Genomic DNA, 20,275 nt, shown 5'->3' on the forward strand with positions numbered 1-20,275 from the left:
TCATTACCTCTTCCCCGCCGCTGCCCCAAATGACAGCTCCCGCCTTCGACGCGGCTGTAGTTCTCAGAACACGGCGGCGGAGCCTTCCTCGCCACCAGATTCTACACGGAATAGCTCAAAACTTTTCACGACGTTCTTAGAGGGGCAAGACTCGCGAAGGAACCAAGGAGATGTTTTCTCCTGGCGGCTGCATCCCTCTTTTCCTTTGCCATAGATTTATTTCGGGGGTGGGGGGTGAGTATCTGGTAGATAAAGATCTTGTCCACCCCAACTTTCCCTGAACAAGTGCCGCCCCCACTTGAGACTTGTTCAAGGCCGGGAACTGAAGTGGGCTACTTATATATTTCGTTGTCAGAGTCTACAGAGTGTTTGGTTTTTATTTTTCCCTCCTTCTCTGACATGTGTCAAGGAATAAAGGCTGGATACAGGTCCATTACGTCATTCTGCAGACCAATAAGTGTTTGATTAACAGCTTCAGATACTCAAGGGTTGGGGGCCTTAGAAGTGCTGACAAGGCAAGGCTTTCCATCCCCAACCCCCAACATACTTGTACAATCGCTGATTCCCTGAGCATCGTTATTGCCCTCTCCTCCCGGATCCCTCCTTCTCCACCCGCTCTACCGCCCACACCGTTATCACTCTGGCCCCGCCTCCGCCTTTGACTGCTTTCCCTGGGGCGATCACAGTCCCTGGAGTGTGGGTAAGAGCTTCTGGTGGCCCAGGGAGCGCAGTACCTGATCGACGCACACACAATCTGCTCTTTTCTATTATTTAAGAAAGGCACCAGTGAACCCTCTTCTCCAGGGCAAACTGCTCAACTCTGATAGAAAAGGCGTCTCAGGAAATGTTTAGAGACACTATGATAGTACTGTGTCCCTGTGGTGACTTAGGAAAACAACACACTCATTGCAAGCAAAGTTCTTAACTTTACAGAGCGCATTCCTCAGACAGACCGGTTATCCGAAGAGGGATGGCTGAGGATGCCGACTAAATCAAATTTAGCTGGAAGGCTCGAGATTAAACGTTTTATTTCCAAAGTGAGGGAATGTAAGTCGTTGAACTCAAAATATCTTACAATAAAGTGGTGCATGTGTTACTTTTTTTCTCTTAACATTAACTTTCTGTATTTCAATAGAAAGTTAAATACATAAGTCATTGAATTGAGTCAGAATCCCCGTATCTGGCAGTTGAATAAAAATACTGTATATGACATGTTTAAGGGATAAAAGTAAAAAGAACTCCGGGTGGGGGTGGGGATGGGGCTGCAGTGTGTAGCAGAAATTAAATAAAAGATTTCTTAACAGGCTTTTGAACAGAGCGGGTGCAGAAGAGCTGAGTGCTCTCTGATTTGAAGCTGGTGAAAGCTAAATAAAGGAAAATTTATATTCTGAGTATGTGGGAATTTCTTGAAGAACACATGTTTTGTTATAATCAGATCTACTTTCTTCAGAGTGAAAGCCATGCTGTAGAGTAGGCATTTGTGAAACTCATGTGTGGAGTCTAATTGACGTCATTCCCCAAGTTTGTGGCAGTATTTATTATTTATTCACATCTAGAGATGAAATAGTATGACCCCCCACACAATACATGTGCATCTGAAATGTTAAAACTTCTTGTTTGTGATGCATACATAGACCTGAAGGGGAAAATGGCCCGGGTCACCAGCACTGGAGAGTGTGATTAATGATCAGTGATTTAGTGATCAGTGATTAGTGGTTTTATTCAAACTGTTACCTCTGACCAGAAGCACACATCAGAGGATTAACAGGCTCTTTAGATAAATGCTCATTAGTGGAAGGGGAAAAGCACAGATAATAGGCATGCACCCAGGGACAACTTTCGAAGAAAATCATTCCCCGTCTTCAGAATAATAAGCTCTATTAACAGAAAGCCCTTTTAATTTAAAACTTGCTTTTATCTTGTAAATCAAAGTTAGATGTAAAAGTTTGTAGTGCCATTATAACCTAAATTTTCCCATATCCACTAGATGTGGATTATCTCAGTAGCGATATTTTTTTTTATTTAAATAAACAATTGGACCTTTAGAGCAGCTGAACCCTGACAAGTCCTTAAGTCCCAGAGTTTGAAGGTGTCCCCCCTTTTAGAATGGAGAGTGCAGCTTGCTAACTAGATGGCGCAGTGTTATTTGGTGTTCTGAGCTGTGTCGTGCAGGAGTCTAAAGGAGCAAGTAGCTGCTTGTGAGGTGTTCTTCAACACTTCCAACAAAGTTGATTCTGTGTAGGGTTGGAGGCTAGACAGTTCTACAAGTTTTTAGTCACATTTTCCATGTCGGTTAAATCTGGGGAGTTCAAGGCTACTGGAAAAATTAGTCTCATTACTAAAAGAAACTAAGAACCAGAAAGAAGAGGAGGTACGGGAGTCCAGGAGGTACCTGTGGATTGCAGAAGTGATTGTAAAATACCAGACCTGTTCTTGTTTTTTCTTTTTTTTCTTTTACTAAGAGCTGGTTTCTTAGTGTCGTGGTCTGAATTACTGAGGCAGATACGTAAAGCTTTATTTTCTTCCTAATCTTGCTGGTGAAAAAGAATTTACTAGAAAGAAAGGAAGGAAAACCTTGATTTGGTGGCTGCAGAAAGCAACACGTTGTTGATTTTATTCTACAGATAATGGTAAGATGATGTTTATTATGCTTATTAAGGAGAAAGGGAACTTTGTAGTTGGTTCCAGGAGAACAATCTTGTATTTTCATAGATGAGATTCGTAAGTGGAATTCTTATTTTACACTGACTTTTAAGATTGCTGTTGCAGTTTCCTGAGACTTGATAACATTTGATTGGAAGCTTTTGTGTGTGTGTGTGTGGATAAGACCATTATTTCCTGGGTAAAATAATGTTCGTGAGCATGGGAACTGCAGTAGGGGAGCTACGAAACATGTGAAATGATATGCCAGGTAAGAATGCTCTTTTCCCCCAAGATTTCATGAATCACTTCAGTAGCTACTTAAGTTTTAATTAAAAAAGAAACCTAAAAGTTAAAAATAAAACAAAAAACCATCCTGGATGAGTATTCCCTGAAGAAGGATGCTGTTGATGGAATATCAGCTACTACTTTAGTTATAAAACTTAAAAAGAAAGCAATTAAAGAACTTTCTTTATTGTGCTTCCCTGTAAGTTTTCTCATTTTCTGTTGCTTGTAGCATGTTACATACATGTTATATTTAAATCCTGTCTGATTCATAGCGATTTTTATTTTTCAACTTTACTCAAACTATGTTTACTCAGTTGATCGTATCTTGAAGCCAACTGGTTTTGAATATAAATGGTTGATACCCCCATATTGCCTGTCAATGAAAAGTCAGTTGTGACCTTATATAGTTTATATATGAGCAGATAATTAGGACATTCCCACAAAAAAATAGAAACAGTGCTTTTATTTTTATATCTTTCTGGTGTTGCAGCTTTTATTTGAACAAGAGGTTCAGTGAATGGTAGCTTGTTAGAGAGATTTTTCTTGTATAGCTTTTCAGTTACAGTAAGTTGAAGATTTTGGTTACAGTTATTTGTCAGTTTCCCTCACCTATGGATTCAAAACCAATCAATTGTGGACTTTTCATGGCTGTTCATACTAACGTCAGGTTCCTGGTCTCCTGATTTCTTATTATAATTTGCTTTTTTGGCAATGATGCATCACCGTCCTATAGTATTTCCTTTAGCTTTCCTTTATTTTTTATTAAGCTGAAAATTATTTTGTGGGGATGTGATGTTTGCTGGATCACCGAGATGTGAACTTTGTGTCTGTAGTTGGTTTTCTTCTGGTTATGCTATTAGAATAAATTGGGGATTTGAGTAGACTTATTATTTTTGTCATCTTTTTTCCCCCTTCTTCTTCTTTACTTCAAAGCAGTGCTGTTAGCCATGAAATTAATGTGATCATGGCTGGTGTTTCCCATCTATATGCTTCTTTTGCTTCTTACAAATTGGATTTCCACAGCAATTTAAGATCTTTTTTTAGAGGCAGCTTTCTTGGATGAAGATGGAACAATGATCTCAGTCAATTCATTATCTTGTCCAGTTTGACTACCAGCTGTATTATGGGAATCAACCCATGCTTTTATAAATTAGTGTTTAAAAATTTAAATCTAGGACTATTTCTCTGAATCCTATTTAAGAAAATTATACAGTTGAGATAAGGTAATAAACTTGGAGAGGGGGGCAATGGCCCCACATATTTAAATGTGAGAAAGAAGCACTTTCAGATATGCTAAGCAGACTTAAAGAACCTTTTTGTATTGCTGTTTGTAAACTATATAAGCTATCTACTTTATGGCATCACTTTAAATAGAAACTCTGGCACTTTAAAAATGACATCATGCTTAATGTTTTCAATAAAGGGTTCTTACGTTTTGTAATTAGGAAAAAAATGGGCAATTAGTGCTTTTTGGGGATCCATTAGTATTCCATTGTTGGGAATCACAAATCATGGATTTAATGTAAGAAAAGAGAAGAGAGAGAAGGCTTTTACAAGTTTCCAGGTAATACTGATGATACTATTACAAAAGTAAAAATTTTGAAACTTTTATTGACACTCTGGGACCTTCAATATAAAACTTTAAAAGTTTAGGATAAATTCCTAAATGTGTAATATGTTACAGTGACATTTCCATATTTCTTACCTCCAAGCTCACTCTGTTGCCTATTTAGGTTTTCTGAGAAATAGATCAGAATCAACTTTAACATTTAAAAAAATACATATTTTAGCTGCTTCCTTCTACTTCCTCAAGGTTCACATTTGTAATCTCTACCCTAAAATTAACAAGGATTGAAAACTGCCATGTTGGCATTTGGCTTCCCACTCCAGTATTCTTGCCTGGAGAATCCCCATGGACAGAGGAGCCTGGCAGGCTACAGTCCATGGGGTCGCAAAGAATCAGATACAACTGAGCAACTAAGCACACACACCTAATTGTAGTGAGAAGTTGCTTTTGGCCTAGGGGTTCATTCAGATGTGAGAAAGGCTTTTGTGATAGCATTTGGCAGAGCTGGAATTGGTGGGGCAGGGGGCGTCTTCTCGTTGATGGGCCAGCTTTGTCCCTTTGCAGAGGACAGCCTCCGGCCTGGTGGTTCTTCTGGCTCATCTAAGACCTAGAGTTGGAGAATGCTGAACCCAGCCTAGAAGCAGGGTCCTTACTTCCAGGTCAGGGGGTCTTTCCATGTGTCAGGCTGCCATAAATGCCCTTGTCCTGAAGGAAGCATAACCCATGGCTTTGAATGCTTTGCTCTTTTCATTTTTATCAGATCTTTTGAATGAATACCTTGACTGTATAAACTGTAGTTTTTATTCTGGTTATTCTTATATATCTGCAATTTTAATTTTTCTGATATTGGTTTCCTTATTTGAAGGCCACTCATCTTCACCATTGTAATTAGACATGCCCTATAAAACTACTTCATCCAGACATAATTTGAGACTAAAAACCAGGCACAATTAAAAACGGTCTATAGGATCATCTCAGTAAAGGCAGTAACTTTCTTTACTTTCTTGTCCTTTTCCTTTCATAAATTTCCTGTCCTTTCTTTTTCATCTCTGAGGAAGGAATCCAAAAACATTTCTTAAAGTTAAAATACCTTTGTCTTTCTTTTTGTTGGATAGAGTAACAAGTGCTATTTTCACTCTGGCAGATACATTTTTGCCTAAGATCTGTCTGTAATATATTTACAGGCTGGTGTATTTGAGATTGTTTATAGGTGAATATTACTACACAAGGAGTGAGTTGGACCTGGAAGTATGGTCTTCGAGGTTTGACTGGCAAAATTTGACTGATCACAGCAAATTGAAATCATGCATGCAACATAGGGGGCTCCAGAGCACCAAACATTTGATTTAAGATGATGTTTTGGTTTTGCTGTATTTAGGATGGAGCACAAGAATATCTCAACAGAAATCTTGAATGCATCTACTGTATGTGTTGTTTGGCTTGACCCATAGTTTTCCTTTCCAGCTCTTTGCATGAACACTTTATATCAGAATTCAGGTCTCTTTTATTCTTTGATTACACTGAGGAGCCCCTGTGTTGCACGATTTCTCAAATATAACATTTCAGCCAGTTTTATGCAATTCTCTCTCTGCTGGTTTCCCAAGGGGGGAAAAACCACATGGAACAAAAAACATCTCTGTTTTTGTTTGAATTAGCTGATTATTAGAAGAAATACATTTTATCTCCATTTGCCAGATCTGGTGGGACCACTTTACATTATCAAAACAAGATTTTCTTCTTTAAGTCAACTGTGATGCTATTTAACTTCGGAATGACGAAATATTAATCCATGCAGCAGAGACAGAAGGCTTTGAGGATAAAGTCCACTTCTAGAAAGGTACCTAGGTGTGATGACGTGTGCCATTTGGAAGAGCCTGTTTGCCTCACTGAGTGACAACAGAGTCCAGAAAAACATTGCCTGTGGGAGGAAAGAAAATATTACAGGCTCAGGCTTCTAAATTCTGAGCCGAGACTGGGATGCTGTGCTGAGGATGAACTTTGGAGTGCTGAGGGTTTCCAGGGTTATTTATTAAACTGCAACCAGAGTAAAACATTCACGGGATAGAACTTGACCATCTACATCTTAAAAGCCTTAATAGTCTTCATTTATTTTCTGCATTTCCCTTATGCTAATGTTTTTCTAGATTTATTTTTAACATTCATTCTTGTGACTGGGCTTTCATGAGTAACCCTACAATGACAAATCACAAGTGTGTGCACAGCAGAGAGGGGGTGTTTTTTCATAAGGGAAATAGATTTCCATATAAAATCTTAGAGGAAGCAACCAGCAAGATAAAAGAAAGAAAGGTTTGAAATCCCAATGGTGGCTTCCTGGGCTCTGCCATTTCTAGCTCTGTAACAGTGAGCTTTAAGGCAACGGGACAAGCCTGACGCTGGAAGAGAGTTTGAGACTCCAAAGTGCTGCCTTGAACTCATTATGCTCTCTGCCTCAGTTTCTTCTTTTGTAATTAGAGTGTTGGTCTTGACCAGCACAGTCCAATGGCAGGAACCACAAACGCAAGCTGCATATATAATTTTAAGTGTTCCTACAGCCACATTAAAAATATTTTTAAGAAGGTGATGTTAATTTTAATAATTTTATTTAACTCAGTATATCTGAAATATCAGTGTACAATCAATTTTAAAATGTTGATGAGATACTTTGTGATTTGGGGAGGTAGTAGATCTTTGAAATCCTGTATGTGTTTACAATTATGCTACATTTCAATTCAGATTAGTCAGATTTCAAGTGCTCACAAGTCACATTTCATGTACCAGTGGCTATGATATTGGGCAATGTAAATCTATAAGCTATATCAAGGGTTCTAATCCAGGCAGCCCTATAAAACCACCTGCGGAGTTTATTTTTTAAAAAATACTAATACTTACCCTGTCCCCTCCATTCTGATTTAATTTGTTTGTTGTGGGGACTTGGGCTTCTAAATTTTTTAAAAACTCCAGAAATGTTTGTAAAGTTTAGCCAGGGTTGAGAACTGCAATTCTAACTGATCGCTGAGGAATCTTCTACTCTAATATTCCATGATTCTATTTAAGGAAAGAGATTGCAGTGGAACATTCAGAGTTCAAAGGGCAGCAAGTGGTTTTTATTGGTGTGCTGCTGCACGCTGCAAAACATGTTTAAGAAGATGTCATTAACACAAATTAAAACGTGAAGGTTTTAGAAGATAATTCTTTGAACCACGGATGAGCTCCTTTTTGTGTAAGTTTCAACGTGGATTGTTTTAAGTGGTTTGCTTCCAGAGAAATCTTAAGGTAGGATTTGGTTTGCACGCGGACTCGCAGAAAGCTTCCATTTTGGAAAAGGTCAAGATCACCACATTTCAGGTATTTTGCTAGCTTGCTTCTTTGCCCCAGATGCTCCCTGCCTTTAGCTGGTTTTGAAGAGATGCTCTGACTGTATGGATACCCTTGTGTTTCTGCCCTCTAAACTTTTAACAAGCTTCGTGTCAGACCAAACTTGCTCTCTGCTCATGTCAAAGTGTTAGTTACAAACCCCTAGAATTAAAGTGTTCATTCTATTTGTCATCCTTTAAGTATTAGAAAAATCAGTATTTCTTAGTACACATCAGGATGTTTTCCTTTAATGATTTTTTGAACAATATACCAGCTTGTACTTTCAGTAAATGATGTGAAAAATCCCCCAAAACAAAAAATAATAATTTCCAAACTCCTCTTCTTTTGAAGTTAACACACTGCATTGTTTGTGGAGGGGACGAGAGACCTCAGGGACGGTCCCTTGTGACTTCATGTTGCCTAGAGCCCCTGCATTCCCGCATTCGTGAGTCATTTCACCCTGAACCTCTCTCCTTATCCCCTGCATAGCAACTTGGTTCCAAGTACATGTTCCTCTGGCCGTGTTCTTTCAAAACGTGACTTAAACCGCTTTTAGGTTCAAAACTATACCTTTCGCTACATTTCATGGTGATAACATTTGTGTTTTCTGTAATATCATTCCCTGGGAGAATTTTAACCTCCACTCATTAACACACAGCATGATTTCCTATTGTATAGGTGGGGAAACTGAGAGATTGACACTGTGTTCCTTAATTAGGAGGGTGGTCAGTGTGAGCAAAAAGCTCACGTTTATTAGTACCTAAATGTAAGCATTCCGGATAGCTTCCAGGTGGGGAGTTCCCAATTGTGTATATTATTGCATTCGTCTTTGAATTCATAAGTAATGTTTTTTTCTGATACTTTTCCATGCATTATTTGCGCATCAATTAGTGTCTAAATATAAGCACTGATCTGGATGGCTTCCAGGTGGGGAGTTCCCAATTGTGTATATTATTGCATTCGTCTTTGAATTTATAAATAATGTTTTTCTGATACTTTTTCATGCATTATTTGCACATCTATGATTTCTCTGCTAATAACTCTTACTTCCCAGCTTCAGGCTGCATGTACAGACCTGGATTGATTAACAAATACATATGGGTTTATCAGCCTCTTAACATGGAATCTGTTCTGAAAGTTGCATGGAGACATCTGTTGCAAACCTGTGTTTTTGGTAGTATCTAGGGAACCTTTCTTCAGGCTCCTTTGTGATTGACTGTCAGAGGACTTTGTGGAGAGACGATGAGATTAAAGATGTGAGTTGTTTTAGGTATTCATTTGTTGAGCAAGACAGACTCTAGTCCTAGCTCCTAAACTGTCTTTAATAAAACATTTTAACTTTTATTTTACCAATGTTCTGTCTTCACACTTGACCTGGAGCCATCTTCTTTGGAGTACTTGGTTTTTGTTTTCTCCTAGTAATGACTAGAGTTGGACTTAGTCATTTGTAGTCTCTGTCTACACCTCTGTTTCTTCAATGGGGGAGATGCACACCGGAATTAATAGCATGATCTGTTACCAGTGCCAGGGAGGGGTCATTTTGGTTCCTTTTCCAAGCATTATACTAACGTTAAAGCAATCTTAATATCTACACAAATATGTGGTTAAACATATATAAACAAGTACCTCAGCCAATGAAGACCAGAATGTTACTAACATATATGCTTGTAAATGTGATTATCTTTTTTAGGATGCCCATGGATAATTATTCCTCTTTTTGAGCAAGTATCTATTTGTCACATTGATTTAGATACACAGTTGGTGATTAAGGGTTTTCCAGGCATTGCTAGGGGTAAAGAACCCACCTGTCAATGCAGGAGACTTAAGAGATGCAGGTTTGCTCCCAGGGTCAGGAAGATCCCCTGTAGGAGGGCATGGCAACCCACTCCAGGATTCTTGTCTGGAGAATCCCACGGACAGAGGAACCTGGAGAGCTAAAGTCTATAGGGTCACAAAGAGTTGAACACGACTGAAGCAACTTAGCAAGCACGCATGCCTTGGTGATTAAAAGAGATTGCTAGATTAAAAAAAATTAAAATTATCTTTAAGACACTCTTCTAATAAGACTTGTCTAAGCACACACTGTTTGCAATTTCATCTTCCAGCTTTGCAAGGCAAGATGACTAACAACCACCATTCTTAGTGCTGTGTTGGTAGACATCATCAAAGATGATGGTGTGGTGTTTTGGCACCATGAAGCGGCATGTAATTTGAAATTGTACTTTTTGCTAAATACCCATACTAATCTCCAAACCATTGAAGATGTTAAAAAAAAATAGAACGGTGATGTCTCTCTGTTGGATGGACAGAGCACTGGCAAAGAAGCACAATTCTTTTTTCATAGGCCTCAGAAGCACTTGCAAAAATCAGGGAGGAAAAAAATTACATGGAATTGCTTGATCTGCCCTTAGGAATGGACATTCTTAAGACAGACAAGTCAACCCTTTAATCCAAGGTTCATTTTTACTCTTTCCAGGAAATAAACTGTTTTTTTAATCCTGAAGCACAAAAATTATACTATCTTTAAAAAGAAGGCTATAAACGGATGCTTAATCTTTTTTTAAAGTTAATTTATTTTTTAACTGAAAGATAATTGCTTTACAGAATTTTGTTGTTTTCTGTCAAATCTCAACATGAATCAGCCATAGGTGTGTATATATATATATCCCCTCCCTCTTGCTTAATCTTTATTCAACATTTAGCAGGTATTTTAGGAGGTATAGTTAGGAACTTTTACATTCCTTTACATAGTTCTAGTTATTTAATGTTTGTTGAAAAAATAGGCGATTCTGGAGATTGGTTGTACAACAGTGTGAATACATGGAACGCTACTGAACTATGTACTTAAACATTGTTAACATAGGGAATTTTATTATGTGTAATTTATGATTTTTTTTAAAAAGGAGGGATAAAAGTTGCCCATACCCATTTGCAGGATGGAGAAATAGAATGCATAAACCACTTGTTCCAAGCTGTTAGGAATACTAAGCCTTAGTGTGGTAATGGGAGGAACAAAAGTGTAAAGAGGACTTTTGAATTTCAGGCAAATGAAGAGAGGTGACGGGTATGTGATGTGATTCTGACATGTTGGATGATCCAGGGAGGATAGCAGCTAGGCACAGGGCTCAAAGTGCCTCTTTTCTGGAGACCAGCTCAGATCTAGATGGATTCTGTGTATAGAAAGTTGTGTCATATAATTTGAAAACCACACACCATTTGGCATTATTTGAATATCTCTGCTTGTGTTGACTTGATTGCTTTTCTCAGTGAAAGGATGTGCTCAACTGAGAGCAAGGAAGAACCATGGCCTTTAGTTTATGAAGTGAAGTGAAATGAAAGTCGCTCAGTCATGTCCAACTCTTTGCAAACCCATGGACTATGCAGTCCATGGAATTCTATAGGCCAGAATACTGGAGTGGGTAGCCTTTCCCTTCTCTTGGGGATCTTCCCAACCCAGGGATTGAACCCAGGTCTCCACATTGCAGGTGAATTCTTTACCAGCTGAGCCACAAGGGAAGCCCAAGAATACTGGAGTGGGTAGCCTATCCCTTATCTGGTGAATCTACCCAACCCAGGAATCGAACCGGGGTCTCCTAAATTGCAGGTGGACTCTTTACCAACTGAGCTATCAGGGGAGCTACTTTATGAAAGGAAATAAAACCTACATATCATTTCTGCATCTCCCCCACCTTTACTTCCTTCCTTCCTTCATCAGTCATTTGTCAACCATCTATTATGTGCCCGGTAGTAGGGATACAAGGAGAAGGCAATGGCACCCCACTCCAGTACTCTTGCCTGGAGAATCCCATGGATGGAGGAGCCTGGTAGGCTGTGGTCCATGGGGTCGCAAAGAGTCTGACATGACTGAGAGACTTTGCTTTCACTTTTTACTTTCATGCATTGGAGAAGGAAATGGCAACCCACTCCAGTGTTCTTGCCTGGAGAATCCCAGGGACGGGGGGGCCTGGTGGGCTGCTGTCTATGGGGTTGCACAGAGTCGGACACGACTGAAGTGACTTAGCAGCAGTAGCACCAGCAGTAGGGATACATGATCAAAACCTGACACAGTCCCTCTCCTCCCAGATCTTACTGGTAGGAGAGACACCAAATAGGTCATTGCAACAGAATGTTGTGGGAGGGTGAGGGAGTATAGATCTGGAGGTGGAAAGTCCAGTGAGAGGGCTAGTGTGGTTGTCCAGGCAAGAGATGATAGTGGCTTGAGTTATGGTGGTGCCAGATTCAAAAGCCATTTAAGAAGTAGGGTTGATACGACTGGAGGGTTGATTAACTGAAGATAGGAAAGGGAGAGGGTTTACTCATTGTCAGGGAAGAGGGAGCCAGGCAGGAGAAGCCTAACTCAGTTACAAAGTCCGGATTGTCCTTTGTGGTGGTAGAAGAGGGGAGGGTTTCTGGCCCAGTGCCCCATCCATGGGCTTGTGTCAGAATCCTTGAAAGAGAACAGAAAATAACTGTAAACAAAAACTCAAAGAGCAGCTATAACTAAAAACTGCAAGTGTAGTCGTTGGGTTGCAAGGCAATGCAGTTTTGGTCTTTAGTGTCAGAGGGAGAGGCACCCACCTCCTCAGGCAGCCACAGCTCTGGCACTCAGCAGGAAGTCCACTGGAGACCTGTTAGTTTCCTGGGGCTGCTGTAATCAAGTACCATATACTTGGTGGCTTAAGCAACAGAAATTCATTCTCTCGCAGTTTTGCAGGCTGAAACCAAAAAATGTTAGTTGCTCAGTTGTGTCTGACTCTTTGTGACCCTAAGGACTGTAGACCTCCAGGCTCCTCTGTCCATGAAATTCTCAGGCAAGAATGCTGGAGTGGGTTACCATCCCCTTCTCCAGGGATCTTCCCAACCTAAGGACTGAACCTGGGTCTCCCACGTTGTAGGCAGATTCTTTACTATCTGAGCAACCAGGGAAACCCTAGAAGTCCCAGATCAAAGTGTCAGTAGGGTTAGTTCCTTCTGAGGTCTGTGAGGGAAAATTGTTTCTTGTCTTTCTCTTTAGCTTTTAAATGCTGTCTTCTCCCTGTGTCTCTCTTCTCCCTGACTTCCTTCTGTGTGAGTTTGCCTCTGTGTTCAAAGTTCCCTTGTTATAAAGACACCAGTCATACTAGATTAGGGCCCACCCTAAGAACCTCATCTTACTCTGACCACCTCTGTAATAAGTGGTCCTATTAAAGTCACATTCTAGGGTGCTGGAGATTTAGGAGATGCAGTTCAGCCCATACAGTAAATATGCCCATACTACTAGCCCCAGGACAAGTAGTATGGGACTCTATAGGAGCTGGTAGGTTGGGAGTTGTGTGAATCATAACCTGACAGTTTTTAAAGCAGGTGTTTAAAATAAACTTTTATGGACTCCCAGAAAAATTCAGAACAAGTCTTCAGAGATGGGGATCTATACATTACTAGGAATGGACAAAACCAACAAAACAAGTCTATACATTAAAATAGATGTATATATATTACACTGGTGAGTGAATTTGCTGATGTAGTCATTGTCCTTGGTTTGGCCTTGAATTTGTCTTCAGAGTTTGTGAAAGAGAAATGCCGAAAGGGCAGCACCAACTTTGACCTTGAGAACAAAGAGTGAAATACAGCTGTAGTTTGTCACCCTGCCAGGCTTAACAGCCATTGTTTTGATGTGCTAATATTTACTGACAAGGACAAAAGCCATCAGTTGCTATAAACAACAGACACACCAAGTTGAACATAGATGTATGTTTCAAGCAGGAAGAAAAGTAATTCTGCTTTTCTAATAGTTGATGGATAATTTATGCCTATGTGCTACCTCTGTTTTACACAGTGAAAGCACATAAGACACAGTTCCGTGATCTAAAAACGTATCATCATAAAAAGACAAATAACCAATTTAAAAATGGGCAAAGAATCTGAATAAACAGTTTTACAAAGATGTACAAATGGACAATAAGCACATGAAAAGATGTTCAACATCACTAGCTATCAGGGAAATGCAAATCAAAACCACAGTGAGATTCCACTTCATATCTATTAGATGACTATAAAAAAAAGACCAACAATAGCCAGTGTCGATGAGGATGTGAAGAAGTAGGAGCCCTCATACATTGCTGGTGGGACTGTCAAATGCTACAGTCACTTTGGAACACAGTCTGGCAGTTCCTCAAAAAATTAAACATAAACCTTATGACCCAGCAACTCCACTCCTCAGTACACATCCAAGAGATCTGAACACATGTCCACACAAAAGCTTGAATATCAATGCCCACAGCAGGGTTATTCACAATAGCCGAAACGTGGAAGTAACCCAAAGTCCATCTGTTGATGAGTGGGTAAACAAAATGTGGTATAGCTATATGTTGGAAAATTGTTTGGTCCTAAAAATAAAGGAAATAATGCTGCATACTACAGCATACATGAATCTTGAAAACATTGTGCTGAGAAATAGAAGCCAGATAAAAAGGACTCTGCTGCTGCTGCTGCTGCTAAGTCGCTTCAGTCGTGTCCGACTCTGTGTGACCCCATAGGCGGCAGCCCACCAGGCTCCCCTGTCCCTGGGATTCTCCAGGCAAGAACACTGGAGTGGGTTGCCATTTCCTTCTCCAAGGACTCTACATTGTATGATTAATTTATATGAAAGGTCCAGAATAGCCAAATCTATGGAGAGAAAGTGTAGATTAGTGGTTGCCTAAGACTGAAGGTGGGGCTGGGGACTTGGGAATGACTACTGAGGGAAAAATGTGTTTTCCTCTTTAGATGATGAAAATCTTCTAAAATTGATTGTGGTGATGGTTGTACAGATCTGTGAATATTCTAAGGCCATTGAATTATAAAGTGAATTGTATGACATGTGAATTATGTACTTCTAACTGTTAAAAAAATAACACATCATGGAGAAAAATATAAGATGCTAAATTTAGTTAGAATATATGCCAAGTAGGGTTTTTGGTCCAGCAACTTCTCTGTACATTTGGGCTATATAACGATGAGCTGTAGAGAAGGGTAGATAGGAGCGTTACAGACGTTGGTAACAGGAACAGTCAACTACTAAAAATCTTACAGTGTGTGCCACGGGTCTCCAGCCCATACTTTTATCCCAGGCCATGAATCTTGACTTCCAACTTTACCTTGGCTATTTTTTGCTAGATGGCCTGCTGCTGTTCCTTACTTCTTAAATTGTTCAAACACAGACCATCTCCATACCATTTCTCCGTCTGTCATACCCGTTTCACTGGGTGCCATCATCTTCCCCTGATCTCTTGTCTTGAACCTTCATGACAGTTGCTGACTTTGCCTTTTCCCTTGGCCATCATGATCGTGTCACCCCCCAGTCTGCTAGGTCCCACATGAACCATGTCCTGTGATCTGCATCCTTTTGCCCTGTTTTCTCCATCAGTTCCTTCTCAGAACTGAAAATTGAGAGGGACAGAATGATTTATTGAGTCTTTACTGAACCTCCTCTCTTGTTCTACCATGTCAACCTTCCTAACAAGCCTATCAAGGAGCTGGAGTTATCCCTTTTTATAGATAAGGAAAGTGAAGCTCAGAGGTTAGGTGACAAACCAGATAATGTGGCAAAACCAGTACATGGAGGAGTTGGAGTTTGGAACCATTTTGTTTGGTCCCTGAGCTCGGACTCTTTCCGGCTACTAAACAAAATTTTCTACTCTGTCACTCTGAACTTCTCATTTTCCTGCTCAAGAGCCTTTATGAGCATTTGTTCTAAGGCCTCTCAGCCAACCCTAGCCACAATCCCTGTGAGTATATCCAACGTTTACGCCAGGTGGTAGTGGGTGGTTTAGTCACTAAGTCATGTCCAACTCTTGCAACCCCATGGGCTGTTGCCTGCCAGGCTTCTCTGTCTATGGAATTCTCAAGGAAAGAATGCTGGAGTGGGTTTCTGTCCCCTTCTCCAGGGGGTCTTCCTGACCCAGGGATCGAACCCGAGTCTCCTGAATAGCAGGTAGATTCCTGCCCACCAGGGAAGTCCTATTTAAGATAAACCCATAATCAGCTCTTATTTTGTTGAGTGCTTCTCTGCCATGTTCAGAATCTCATCTTCCTGGAACATCTGCTCTTGTCCCCTAAGTCCTCACCTGTGGAAACACTCATATCTGGGTCTCTCAAAGCAAAGACTGAATGCAAAACTAGTTAATTCCTTAGTGCTATGTTAATATTTTTTTTTCTCAGGATTAAAAAGTCTTATATTGTGGTTGTTTGGAGTTTGTCATAAATTCCTTCTCCTGGATCATCAGCCCCATCACAGCAAGAGTTGACTCTTGCTCAGTTTTGATTTCCCTCATAGAACCTAGCATATAGTCCCTTATACAGAGTTAGTTAATACTGAGTGAATTGATTATAGGGATACTCAAGCATTGTTCTTTGTCATGAATTTCCTGTTACCAGCGTGAGAAGTTTGATGTCTGGAAGTGTTCTTGGGAGGACCAGCATAGGGAGATTCTTTAGGTACATTGATGGATGTTCCCATGGGGCTTCCCCAGTGTCTCAGACAGTAAAAAATCTGCCTGCGATGTAGGAGACCTGGTTTAATCCCTGGATTGGGAAGATCCCCTGAAGAAGGATATGGCTACACACTACAGTATTCTTGCCTGGAGAATTCCATGGACAGAGAACGGTGACAGACTACAGCTCATGGAGTTGCAAACAGTCAGACACGACTGAGCGACTAAAATGCCCATAGCTTGAAAACTGAAATATTTTGAACTCCAAAAATGTGAGGAGATGAGTAAATCAGTGAGGTTTTCACCACTCTAGGGAATCACTGATTTTTCATTTGTGCAGAAATTAACATAATTTTAAAATAGTTTCAATCAGAACATAGACATAGTTTAAAATTCTGCTTCCTTTACTTAAAACTATACCACAGACACTTTTTCATGTTGCTACATAGTTTTCAAAACTATGATTATGCATCATATTCCATTGAGTTGCTATACCATAATTTCCAAACCATCCCCTATTGTTTGCCATTTAAATTTGCTGTGGATTTTATTTTTTTTAAGATTATAGAAAAACACATGAGTAATCTTTTGGCAAGAGAAATATGTACTCAGAAGACCTTAATCTCCTTCCCCTTATGCTGGTTGAAAACTCAGTTGGGCATAGGCAAGATTCTGCCTATGGCATATGGCAACCCAATCCAGTATTCTTGTCTGGAGAATTCCATGGACAGAGGAGAGTGGTAGGCTCCAGTCCATGGGGTTGCAAAGAGTCAGGCACAACTGAGTGACTAATGCTTTCAGCTGGGCTTCTCAGGTGGCTCAGTGGGTAAAGAATATGCCTGCAACACAAGAGCTGCAGAAAGATACAGGCTCAATCTCTTTGTGAGGAAGATCCCCTGGAGGAAGGCATAGCAACCCGTTCCAGTATTTTTTGCCTGGAGAATTCCATGGCCAGAGGGGCCTGGCAAGCTACAGTCCATGGTGTCGTAAAGAGTCTGACACAACTGAAGTGACTGAGCCCGCACTCACATAGGCAAGATTATGACATAGGCCTTCTCTTCTTTCTCTAGAACCTCGATCTTACTAAGATATTAGACACAATTAATTTCCTAAGAGTTTGTAATTTTATGTGATCTAGGAATGACCATGTGGTAGCCCAGAAAAGTACATCATTAAAGGTGCCTTCTTTACCTGGAACTCTTCAAGTTCTAAGGGCATGGCAGTGCATCAACAGACAACATTTCTTTAGAAGTAGAGATGCATCACACAGCATTTACGTGCTAAAAAGAAAGTGGGTGGGTACGGTGTGCTCTTTCATCTTTCCAGATGGAATTGTCAGGGAATGCCATTTTGAGAGCTTTTGACATGAGGGAGCAATTCCTGGGGAGATCTGGAGAAAAATCCTGCAGGCAAAGGTTGCTGCTCATACTAAGGCCCTGGTGTGTAAGCAGGGATGGAGACAGTAAGGAGGTAGTGGGTGGCTAATCATGTAGGGCTTGCAAACCATGTTCTGAACGTTGGGTATTAATCTCAGCAATAAAGCAAGCCAATGGAGAGCTCTGAGAAGAGAATTCATCACTTATAAAAACCTCCCTCATTATGGTTGAAGAACAGACTATATAGCAGGTGGGGGGCAGCAGGGAGACCTGTTAGAAGGAACAGACCACGGTGGCTTGAACTAGATGATTGTGAGAAGGAGTTTGGCTTATTTTAGAGGTTAAAGCTGAAATGATTTGCTGACAGATTGGGTGTGTGGCTAAGCAGGAAGTCAGGGAGGGTGCTGAGGTTTTTGACCTGAGACCCTGGGAGGATGGATTTGCCATCAACTGAGATGCAGATGACACGTGGAATGTTTGGTGGGAAAGACAAAGAACTTGACTTTGAGCTTTGATGTTGTATGTGAGGAGACATTCAGGAGTCAGTGGGATGATGCCTCTCAGAGAAGGTTTTGGGGCTACAGATAAGGAGTCAGGATTGGCATCATCTAGGCCAGCCTCCTCCTAACAACACACAACCCCAAACACACTGGAATTTCAGGTGCTTAAAAGCACCAAGTCCTTGTTAACTCTAGGGCTTTTGCATGTGCTATGCCCTCTGCCCAGATCATTCCAGCCTGGATAACTGCTACTTTTCCCTTGTTCCCTAATCTGGATCACGTGTCTGACTCTTTGTGACCCCATGGACTATAGCCAGCCAGGCTCCTCTGTCTGTGGGACTTTCCAGTCAAAAATATTGGAGTGGGTTGCTATCTCCTTCTCCTGGGGATCTTCCAGAACCAGGGATCGAACCCATGTCTCCTACATTGGCGGGCAGATTCTTTACCACTGAGATATCCAGGAACCTCAATCTAAATTAGGTCCCCCAATGAAATATTCAGGTTACCCTGAACTTTCCCTTCATTCATCTGTTTTCAAATGTATATTCCTTTAAGTGATTTTTAATTTTTAAAACATTAAAATCCATATGTCTCACTGGAATCTAAATTCTGAAATGTCGAGGGTCATGCATGATTAGTTCATCAACATTTTCCCCACATCTAGTGCTGGCACATCGCAGGCACTTACTCAAAATTTGCTGAATGAATGGATAACTGTTACTAATTTATTATCTTATATGTTGAAGTTCCTCCATTTGTAACCATACAATTCCAAGGGTAATTGTACCTAATGATTTTATCTTCTTAAAATGTAGACTAATTTATTATTTAATGGCTCCATGTGTTTTTTGTGATCAAACACTTTTTTATTAAGTGGTACTGAGTAGAGATTGGCCTGTGATTGAAAACCGAATGGGTAACTTGACTGTGAAAAGGAAAAAAAAAGTTTGAAAAGAAAAGGAATTTAAAGCTTATACAAACTTCCCAATTGAAATCCCTCCACCTCCTGTTTCCTTGTCAGCAGTTTTGTTGCATTTCTATGGACTCCTCTATCCAGCATTGCCTGAGGTTATTTTATAGTGACCTTTGACAAGACCTATTACTTCCTACTCACCATGTTTATGGGGGGACAGAGGCCAGGCATGGCAAGGAAGGGGTGAGAGGGTTGTGGGAGTCGATGGGGTCTGAGTTGGCTGATGACCTCCTTTGGTGACTCTCAGAAAGGTCTGTTATTTCTAGCCTCATCCTGGAAGATTATAGGAAATGATATGTGAGGGAAAAGATTTGATTTACCAAGAAAGGGTTGTTTCCTTTGAGTTTCTGTTTTTGGTGGTGTCAAACTGTATGAAAAACAGGATTAAATTGGGATTTATCTCTTTATTGTCTTTAAAGCTTGAGCGAACTTTCAGAGGAGCCTGTGTTGTTTGGGAAACACATATGTTGGTTCCATGAATATGTATTTGTGTGTTACCCAGATATACATATAAATTGATTGGTTGATTGATTGATTGATATATGTCCATTGGAGCACTTCATGAAAAAAGTCACCATATTTATATATAATATTGTTGTAGGAGACATCCACTCAACAAATATACGTTGAGTGCTAGACCTTGGGAAAAAGTGGTGAACAAGCTAGACAAGCTTGCCTTCGTGCAAGTCATGAAATCTATTGAGGCTCATTCTCCTCACCTGTAAGATAGAGATCATAATAATACCTACTTCAAAACCTTTTTAAGAGGAGTAAATGCCCCTGAATATGCAAATACCAGTTGAATTTTAAAATGCTGTGTAAATTGAGTGTCTGTTAAGATTGATATACCAAATATAGTTATTATTACCTTTCAGAACAAATCTGGATTAATTGTTGACACTTCTGAGTATCTTACATCCCCATACAACTTGGTTTTTTCCTTATAATTTGGGGAGCTAAATTTCCTTTCATTACAGTCCTAACTGTAAGAAAAGAAAATGTCACAATATAGTTTGTGTTTTAAACTGTTGTATTAGTTAGCTATCGCTGTGTAACAAACTAGCTCCCCCCACCACTCTGCCATATATTTGTTAAGTCAGAGTTTCTGTGGGTCAAGAATCTGGGTA

At 40.2% G+C, this 20,275-nt stretch overlaps 1 protein-coding gene across 11 annotated transcripts in view; it reads left to right on the forward strand.

Annotated features, from left to right (window-relative positions):
* CREB5 (cAMP responsive element binding protein 5) overlaps window positions 1–20,275 on the forward strand; it is a 489,069-nt gene that overhangs the window by 50,325 nt on the left and 418,469 nt on the right. Inside the window, exon 1 of one of the 11 annotated variants that reach the window (XM_086396403.1) lies at window positions 7,695–7,715. The exons of the other annotated variants lie outside the window; for them this stretch is intronic. The gene's annotated coding sequence lies outside the window, so the exon portion shown is untranslated. Of the gene's footprint in view, window positions 1–7,694; window positions 7,716–20,275 lie in introns of those variants that run through there. 11 annotated transcript variants of the gene reach the window in all.

Source organism: Bos grunniens, chromosome 4 (assembly GCF_055505025.1).
Source record: "Bos grunniens cultivar Pamir isolate PY7600 chromosome 4, Bosgru_T2T1.0, whole genome shotgun sequence".
In the NCBI taxonomy this organism is placed as follows: Eukaryota; Metazoa; Chordata; class Mammalia; order Artiodactyla; family Bovidae; genus Bos; species Bos grunniens.